Raw genomic sequence first — 10,256 nt, forward strand, 5'->3', positions numbered from 1 at the left:
CTGTGGCGTTCTGAGAACAGCCAAGCCAGTGTGTATCTTGAGAGTTGTAGTTTTACCACAGCTGGAGTGCCGGAGGTTAGCCATCACAGCCTTGGTCGTGGCAAGTAAAAGGGAATTTACAGCTAGACATAATTTATATTTGACATTTGTGTCTGTATAGTGCCATATTTTAAAATGTGGTTATTGTGGAACCTGGTAACCACATTGACCAGTATGTACATCATTGGTGTGCAATGGTGAAACTACAACTCCCAACCTGCATCTATTAGGGAATACGGGGAGTTGTAGCTGCTGTTACAGTGATTTTTGTTTTTGTGCAGGCACTGTTACTGTGTACTTCCACCAAAATGAGTCAGGATACCCAGCTTGCATTATCCTGTTAGCCACACTACAAGCACAGAATATACAGGTGATTTTGTTGAGCCACTACCTCTCATAGGGAATTACGGGTTCCTGTGCTCAGTAATGATGGCTGTCAGCGTATGCACAATCTGTAGTAAGTACACAAGGGCCAATTGCCTTAAAGGCTGTGAACACCTTTGGTGACAATTTTGCGTGATCGCATTTTACTCATTTTGGGGCAATTTTTTTTTTTAAATCTGGTCTTTATTTAAAATTGTCAACAGTTTTTGTTCTACAGGGTTAAAGGGGTTGTCCGGGTTCAGAGCTGAACCCGGACAACCCTCCATTTTCACCCCGGCAGCCCCCCTGACATGAGCATCAGAGCAGTTCATGCTCCGATGCTCTCCTTTGCCCTGCGCTAAATTGCGCAGGGCAAAGGCATTTTTTGGAGATCCGGTGACATACCAGGGCTCTCCATGGGGCTGCCAGGAACTCCGGTGACGTCACCAGCACTGATAGGCGGGATTTAGCTCTGCCCTAGCCAGTAAAACGGCTAGGGCAGCGCTAAAGCCCGCCCCTCAGAGCCGATGACATCACCGAACACACTGCTGGCGGAAGTTTCCGCCCGGCAGTGTGTTATTGAAAACAAAAGCAGGGCAAGGGAGCGCATCGGAGCATGAGATGCTCAGATTCTAGCCTCAGGGGGGCTGTCTGAGTGAAAATAAGGGTATGTCCGGGTTCACCTCTGAACCCGGACAACCCCTTTAAGTTTCAGTCTAGCTTATGAGTATCTAACTTTCAGCTTTACACTGAATTCCTAACAGCTCAGAGCTAAATTCTTATCAAACTGACAAGATTATGGCTTAAATGAGTGTTTATGAGCTTTTAGGAATTCGGAAAACTGAAAGTAAGATGCTCTGCAGATAGACAGAAATGTACCTCTAGAATGAAAACTGTTGAAAATGGGTTTAATAAAGAGCAATAGAAAAAAAAAAAGATTTTTAGGCCAAAATGAGTAAAATGTAATAAAAAAATGCCCCTGAAGGTGTACATCGCCTTTAACTAAATATTGGAAGGAGGGCAGATGGTCCTAGCCTCCTTCAAAGTGGTCAATGTTTACGGTGTAATAGCCCATATCTCCACTGAATATTATATTATGTTATATTATTAAAGGTCAGTAGAAGTATCCATATCCAACCCTACCACATAGTCAGCACCTAACACCGTCCCACAAGCTTGTGTGTCTGTGTCATCAGACGGCTATACTGGCAGCGCGGATAACCATTGAATGTCCATGGCATGGCGCTGTCTGCTTGATACAGACCCTCCTGTCTTTTAGAATTTAAAGGGATTCATTAAAGGAAGAGGACTTTATTTAGAAGGTTTGTGTGAGTTCACATCAACCCACCAAAAAGCAAGCGCCTCTGTTATCATTGTATCCAGCCGTAAGACGTATATGGGGAAATTTTCTAGTCAAAATGTGTTAAAAAAGACGAACAGATGTACCAGCTTTGCACCACATTTATTAAGTGAGACATTTTCTTGTCTTCTCTGACAAGTGGAGTAGCCGACCGGAAAGGGGTGTGGCTTAAGATGCAATGTAGGAAATTTACTAATAAAAATACGCTAGTTTTTTGGGGTCATTTGTGCCTAAACACTGACATTTATTAAAAGTCTAAGAAACGCCCCCCTTATCCAACAAAATTCTGCTCTATAGCAAGAGGTGGTATCAACATGGACTAGACTGTCAGTTTATCATCTGCCACTGTAATAAATGTGGCATATTCTCTGTGTAATCTGCCCCATTACATCTAGATAAGACATCTAGAATACTACACTGAAGAATTGGGGGTCATTTGTGACCGCCTGCGCTGCTGGAGGATGCGCCTAATTTGTGACTAGGTGCAGGCCTTGTCATAAATCAGGCGCATCCTCCACCAGTCTGCGCTCTATGTGAAGTCTACTCCAGCCCCCGACTACAGTAGGCGTCAAGCATCATTTAGGTCAGTTTCCTGGTGTAAATGTTCGTGAACTTGCCAGGGCTGATGGCCCGTCCCCTGCCATGCCCCCACCACTCCCCAGTGTCAAGGACGGCATGGAAATGTTGTGTTGCAAAACGTGGCTTTTATTTTTACGCCTAAAAGTGGCATACGGACTGTTCGTAGATGACCTCAGTCGGTTTCCAGCTTGCTCTTATTGAAATACAGTGAAGTGAAACCTGATCATGTAATGCAGCCCCTGCTGGAGCAGTGACTTATTCTCTGTCTTAATTATTTGTGCCAAATGTATACACTGGATTTGTGATAATAAATGTATAGCTGGCAAGGCTCCTGTGTTGAGTGCATTGATTATACGTATGTATATTCTTATGTTTTGTATATTTAGTTACTGTATGCACAGTCTTTCATTCAATATCTAGTGCCAGGAACAGTCCTGATCTGTGTGACTGGAAGATCCTGCCAATCAATGTGGGCATTTCACTGGTTCATTGGCTGGCTGTAGCGCCTCTCCACAGTACAGTACAGTGCGGTGCGGTACTACATGTTCTGTGCTGCCAAGATGAGCTTCTCCTCTGAACACCAAAACTGGTGTAAAGTAGAACTGGCTTAGTTGCCCATAGCAACCAATCAGATACCTCATTTTATTTTTCACAGCTCCTTTGGTTGGTATGGGCAACTAAGCCAGTTTTCCTTTACAGCAGTTTTGATAAATCTCCCCCCATAATGTTCTGTACAGGAACCTGATGATACCAGACAGGAAAGCAGCCGCTCCCAGATCTGCCTCACTAGTAAAGTAAGCTACTTCAGTTATAGCCTTAGAGAACCGCTGACATTGCTGTTTCCTGCTTTACAGACACTTTTTATATCTCACATTATGCAATAAAATAAAAACTTTCCCATCTATCGGGCTTAGGCTACGTTCACATCAGCATTTAGAAATCCGGTCAAGAGGTCAGCCTGCTGGAGTTCTCGTATCTGTCATAGCCGGATAATGCTGGAACCACCAGATCCCCACTGACTACAATAGGATCCGATGGGGATCCCATGCAAGACCTTTTGTCCTACCGAAAGCCTGCATTTATGCCGGTAAGCGGCCAGATCCCTGTCTGATCCCATTGTAGTCAGTGGGGATCTGGTGGTTCCCAGCATTAGGCTACATGCACATGACCGTATGTGTTTTGCGTTTCGCAAAAAAAAACTGATGACATGCGTACGTCATTAGTTTTTTTTGCTGATCCATTGTAACAATGCCTATCCCTGTCCACAAAACGGACAATAGGATATTTAAAAAAAAAATAAATTTGTGGGGCTACGGAACGGACATACTGACGCAGACAGCACACGGTGTGCTGTCCACATTTTTTGCAGACCCATTGAAATTAATGGGTCCGAATCCTGGAACGGACACGGAAACAAAATACGTTTGTGTGCATGAGGCCTTATCCAGCTATGCCAGATATGGTGAACTCCAGCAGGCTGTTCCTAATGCTGATGTGAACATAGCCTAAGCCCGGTTTAAATTTGATTGCATAATGTGAGATCTAAAGTGTCTGTAAAGCACAGGTACCTGTCTCTGTAGTAGGAAACTGCAATGTCAGTAGTGAAGCACATCTGGGAGTGGCTGATTTCCTGTTGCTAATGTGCTGCACACCAGTCCCTCTCCTTTAAGGGCTCATGCCCACGAACGTAAGAGCTCTGTGCCCGTGTTGCAGACCGCAAACGGCGGGTTCACAAAATATGGGCACCTGCCAGCGGCACTCTGCTGCTGATGTAGACCAATTGACTGGAATGAGTCAGCGATCCGCAAGATACAGCTGCAGATAGGACATGTCTTATCTTTTTTGGAATAGTGGTGCGAATCTGAAGCCTATGGAAACACTTCGAAGTACTTTCGGGTCTGTACCTACGCACCGCAAAAGATAAGACATGTCTTTCGAATTGCAGACTCATTCAAGGCAATGGTCTGCATCCCATTGTCTTGCATGGGATCCCCATCGGAGTGTACATGGCCTGTACCCGTGCATTGCGGACCACACAGAGCCCTTATGTTCGTGATCATGAGCCCCCACCATGTTATCCATGACAGCTATGCTCTATTAGCTGCGTCTGACTTATAAAGGCAACAAAAGGCAATAGAAGTATGTCACACCCTATGTCACGACTTGGTTCTATCAGGTTTCCATTGCTCTGGAGGAACAGAAAGGGGATAATTTCTGTTCTGCCCAGTAAAAAGGACACAAAACTGATGGGCCTATTGTAAGTGAGTGATATTAGGATCTGTCATGGATAATACTAGTGAGGACAGAGCCTTAGAGGGGTTGTCTATATATGAAAAGCTCCCAAGTGTGTTAAAATTAAAGAACATATAGTCACACCAGTGAATACCCCATCATTTCCGGTCCTCACCTCTGGTCTGTCTGTACAAGCCGCAGCGGTCATGGGGCTGCAGACAATCGCTGGCCTCAGCTGTATACAGCACAAGAGGTCAGTGGTGAGGACCGGAGCAGCAGCCCTGGAAACAGCGGGGCATTAAAGAGGACCTTCTGCCATGTTTGAATTAGTAACTAATTGAATTCCTCATATGAACTAACAATCATGGATCATCATTGCTATATATCTATGTTGTCATTCCTCTGTTATTCCTGCTAAAAGTTTATGAATGAATTGACAAAATAGGTCCATCTGTTTATTACCATTTGGGGGGTGCAGCAGGGGTTCCGGCAGCTCTCAGCACCCCTGCCAATCAGGTGTTTGAAAAGAAAGCAGCATTCACTTGAAGAGGAAGGAGCCGTCCCATTTGAAGGGAATGGGACAGCGGCGTTGTCAACACACCTGCTCACCGCTGCAGTTGCGACAATGGGCAGGTTAAAAAAAAAACTCTATTTCAGCAGCGTCCATCTAAAAATCACTCCAAGAAAGGACCTGTCCTTTCTTGGTGCAGTCGTGGCTATAAACTAAGTGCTGCCAGCCGCTTTTTGGCATGACATCTGCACCAAATTACACCTGGTATTTGTTCAGACTTTCTCTGCCATGTATTGCTGAGGTGCTGTATGCATGTGGAGATCTTATGATCACTCATAGGTTAACCTCGAACTTAAGTAGTGAGTGGACGATTGATAAGTGAATCCTATGAAAATAGACCAGAACATCCCTGGTAAAACTAAAGCAGGAGAAAATACCCTTTCTACACACATTGTCACTTGTTTTCATTAAAGGGTTATTTCGGTTTTGCAATTTTCAGCATCAATTGACAGGAAACAACACGTTATCACTTAGGGTACTTTCACACTGGCGGTTTTCTTTTCCGGCATAGAGTTCCATCACAGGGGCTCTATACAGGAAAAGAACTGATCAGTTTTATCCTAATGCATTCTGAATGGAGAGCAATCCGTTCAGGATGTCTTCAGTTCAGTCGTTTTGACTGATCAGGCAAAAGATAAAACCGTAGCATGGATGTGACTGAAAGCATTTGAGAGACGGATCCGTCTCACAAATGCTTTCAGTCACATCCAAATCAGCGGATCCGGTGGGCAGTTCCGAGTGTGAAAGTAGCCTTACTAATAGTGATTATCTGTAGTGCCCCGTTTTCCTGCACTCTTTCGTGGTCATATGACATTTTCCTCTGTGTTGGTTCCCTATCCCGATGACATCACGCCTACATCTGAGGCACAGCAAGGCTCTGCTCTATAGACACATCATCAGTGACCTTGCCTCTGAAGGTGGTGTTCTGCTCATTCTCCTGGGCCATTACCCTGTAGATGTGATGTCAGCAACGATGCTTTTTCCTGCAGGCTTGGATCTGTGACGTCCAAGATGGGAGGGGAAGGAGAGGCAGAGACTTGATGCTACAGACACTCCCCATGAGTCTTGCACTGGGATGTAAACAGAGGGTGCTGGTCACATATCACACACGGTGGAGGAGTCAAAATGCACTTCATCATCTGACTTATAATAATGCTGGTGGTGGTAGTTTTTTGTGTAAATAGAACACCTCTTTAACCTCTAAGATATCTGCATCTATACCCAGTAATTGAGAAGTTCTGAAGAAGTGCTGTTTTAATAAATTTCATGCTTTGCAGACTGTGTTCATAACCATTAAGATCTTCCATCACAGATCTGATAAAAAAATGCCAGACAATATAATGCAGCATGCCGCACTATTTTGTCCAGTAAAATGCCAGGCCCCATGAAGGAAACCTGATGCACTATATTACAGTCAGTGGGATCTGACTGTACCGTGCCTGATCAGACACTTCTGAGGTTTTTCCTTATCCTGCATCTATGACAAAACAAAGGTAATCAAAAAAATATAAATAAAATAAAAAAAGCCATGATACGTGATGGACTGTTCCTTTTCTTGGCTGGGATGAAATACAGTTTTAGGAGAAAAATGTTTGGGAATGATCATTCTGCATAGTGTGGACTAAAGGGTCAAATAAATGTTATCAATATAAAAAAAGATTTCAGTGGTCAGATGCCATAACTGTGGTTTTCTTCTGCTCTCAGCTTGTTCACTCTTCAGTTTTCTCGGAGCACTTGCCACAGGGTATGGGTGGATTTAGACGAACCAATAATCATCCAAATTATCGGGAGCGTTCCTGCAAAGGCTTGTTCCGGATAATCTGGCTGTCTAAATGTGCAAAACGCTCGTTCATTGGGTGGTCCTGTCGTTTGTGCTGGCACATCAATCATCGTTTCTGGGCAGCAGATCATGCGGTCTAAACAGTGATCTGCTGCCCAGACACAATGATTCTGTATGGGCACGAGGGATCGTAATAGCGTGTAAATGCAGCAGTCGCCTTCACTGAATAAGCAGCCGACTGTCAGGAAGGAACGCTTCCTTCTCCACAATCAGCTACTCCATCAGCCCATGTAAAATGTGCGTATTCAGCTTCGAAATTCACCAACAGTGTTCCCATTGACTTAACTGTTAAAAACCCCACCTTGTGCACACAGTGTGAGATGGTAGAGTTTTTTTTTTTTCCAGTAACTGATTTGAAAAGCGCTTGAGAAGTGACATGTTAACTTCTTGGAAGCAGATTTGACTGAGCATTTCATAGAAATAAACGGGGAAGCAAAGAAACTCTTAATTCGGTTTTAAAGTAGTTTTCCACTTTAAAAATCAACTACCGAAGTTATCCAACGAACTCATGCGCGACTTCGCAAACAACTAACTTCGGCTCATCTGAGCCCATACATTTTAATGCTGTACAGAAAAGGATCTCCCTACAGTATTAATCCGAAGTTTTGAGCGAAGCGACTTTGGACGTAGCATTCGAAGCTTGCTCATCTCTAGTTGGGAGTATTCCCTGACATGTAACTCTGACCTTTACTACTGCATGGACATGTAGTAGGATAGCTCTACCAAGCAGGATACTTTTTTTGTCGTCCTCTGTATAGGAATGTATAGCAGGTTACACTTGTAGTTACACTCTTGGCATACAATGGGTGCATGGCGGATTATGAATACATTCACTATGCGTGATAGGAACTTTCCCCACGTAGATGCTGAACATGAACTAAAAATGACAGGTGAACAGAACCCTCCTAGACATCGGCAATCAGATGTTACATAACAGTGATATACATTATCAGTCTTAAAGCGGTTATCCCATGAATAATGTTAAATCATACATAATCTAGTACATTACATCTTTCTAACAAAGTTAGAACCAGCGCTGTACCTCACATGGATCCAGAGATCTCCCCATTCATTGCTCCAGTTGTTCTGCTAGATTTATTTCAAGCTGTCAGCTTAGGGGGTGTGCACTTTCTGCTGCAGCTAGTAGCAGTGGAAGGATGACACTGAACATGTGCTTTCATCACAGCGAGCGGGACAGGGAAATCAGAAAAAGGGAAATGGTGGTGGCTGTGCTATACACACAGATTTCAGTAAATAACTCAGTAGCTATAATAAATTTTTAATTTTTAACATGCAATTACAAAAATATTCAGATACAGGTGCTGTTGTGAAAACCGTTGAATATTTTTCTTGGGACAACCCCTTTAAGTTTGTAGTAGTTATCTTAAAGAGGACCTTTCATGGATTTTATTTTTTTTGTTTAGATAAATACCTTTCCTGATGCTGCCACCCTGCCTGTTTTTTTTAAATACCGCTCCTGTAGTTTTCCCGCTCAGTATGTTAATACTGAGCATCGGTACAGGGAGGAGGAGACTCCAGGGTTTCTCAATGGGCGTCTCCTTCTCCCTGGCTGTGCTGCGGTCCAATCACAGCGGAGAGAGTCACAGCCAGGGAGAAAAAAAAAGCTCACCTTCTCCCTGGCTGCGACACTCTCTGCTGTGATTGGACAGCGCTACAGCCAGGGAGAAGGAGACGCCCATTGAGAAACCCTGGAGTCTCCTCCTCCCTGTACCGATGCTTAATTTGAACATACTGGGCGGGAAAACAGCAGTGGGGCACAGCGGAGCGTACAAGTGATATTTAAAAAAAAAAAAAAAAACAGGCCCCCGAAGGAAAGTTATTTAATTAAACTAAAAAAAAAAATCCATGAAAGGTCCTTCAAATTTGAAAAATCTCTAATCGGTTTTCTATATAATATTATTTTTAAAGCGTTCACTCACCTGGAATATGACTAGAGGCATCCTGCACCCCTCCACTGACAGAGCACTGCCTACAAGTACCATGATCAGGGGTGAAGACCCCCTTCCCCCCCATCCCTGATATCAATTTTTACAGGTTTGCTCAAGGCTTCTTGCAAGTATTTGAACTCGTGAACAATATGTCCAATCCGTTCTTCATCATTTCCTGACAATTACGACAGACTCGGATAGTAGTTTTCAAGTGTAATTAACCATTTATAAATAAGTACATTTTCTCTTTGCCTCATACAGTTTTCTTATTAAATTTACAATTAAAGTCTGTATAGAGAAGGTGAATTTGGGGGGAGGGTAGGAAAGACTTTTCACATCTATCTCACATCTCACATGTACAGACGAGAAAAAACAGAGCAAGCAAATACAGTGTAACTGAGAAAACAAAAAATAAAACCCCAGAAGTGTCGAGGGAGGATAAAGTGGGTATTTCGATACCTAGCACCTGGAGTGCACCTCCCCCCTCCTTTGCCATCAGTGACTGCTCTGCATTGCAGGACATTCTGGAAGCAAAAGGGGGTTATCAACAAATGAACAGAAATAAAATGGAACAGAAATATTTTTCTTCATTTTTTTCCCCCATTTTACTCGTATTTACAAGTTCAGTGCTCAAATCGGTGCTCCCCCTCTGGAGTCTGGGAGAGAAAGGGGGGGGTCACTGCATAAAATTAAAAAAACTAACAGACAAAATGAAAAAAAAAAGCTTAAAGGAAGAAAAATCTTAAAGATGCAAATAACCCCGTGACCTGAGCACTGCACAATATATATATATATGTATTTTATATACATATATATTAAACAATGGTTGTGTTCCGTATATTGTTAAGAGAACGGACCATGCATTGAATAAATACACTGTACAGAGAGGAGTCCTTCTGAATTGGGGTTGAGAAGGCCGTGGGAAGGATGCCCCACACCCCTCACAAGGTTCCTTCAGGTTTTTTTTTTATGTGTGCAATACAGACGCAGCATGGAGAAGAAGGCAAAAGGGGTGTGCAGAGAGAAAGGGCAAGGGGTGGAGTGTTGGGGGTGGCGTAGCCTGGGAGAATTAGAAAGATAACTAGAAGTAAAATGAAACATTGTGTCATGGACCTTGTGTGGAGCGCCATGTGCCTACCATGAAGGCAACTTATTTTCCTATGTCAAGTAAATCATGTCTACCCTCGGCATGGGTGTCACAAGCAGAAGCTGGGTGCAGTTTTGAATTCAGTAAATTACTGAAGGAATTACATAAAAAGGACCCTGCAACAACCATGAAAATCCCTGAACTGTGAACTCTGAGTTACTGTATAGTGAGGGCCA

This window comes from Bufo gargarizans, chromosome 6, assembly GCF_014858855.1.
Source record: "Bufo gargarizans isolate SCDJY-AF-19 chromosome 6, ASM1485885v1, whole genome shotgun sequence".
Classification (NCBI taxonomy): Eukaryota; Metazoa; Chordata; class Amphibia; order Anura; family Bufonidae; genus Bufo; species Bufo gargarizans.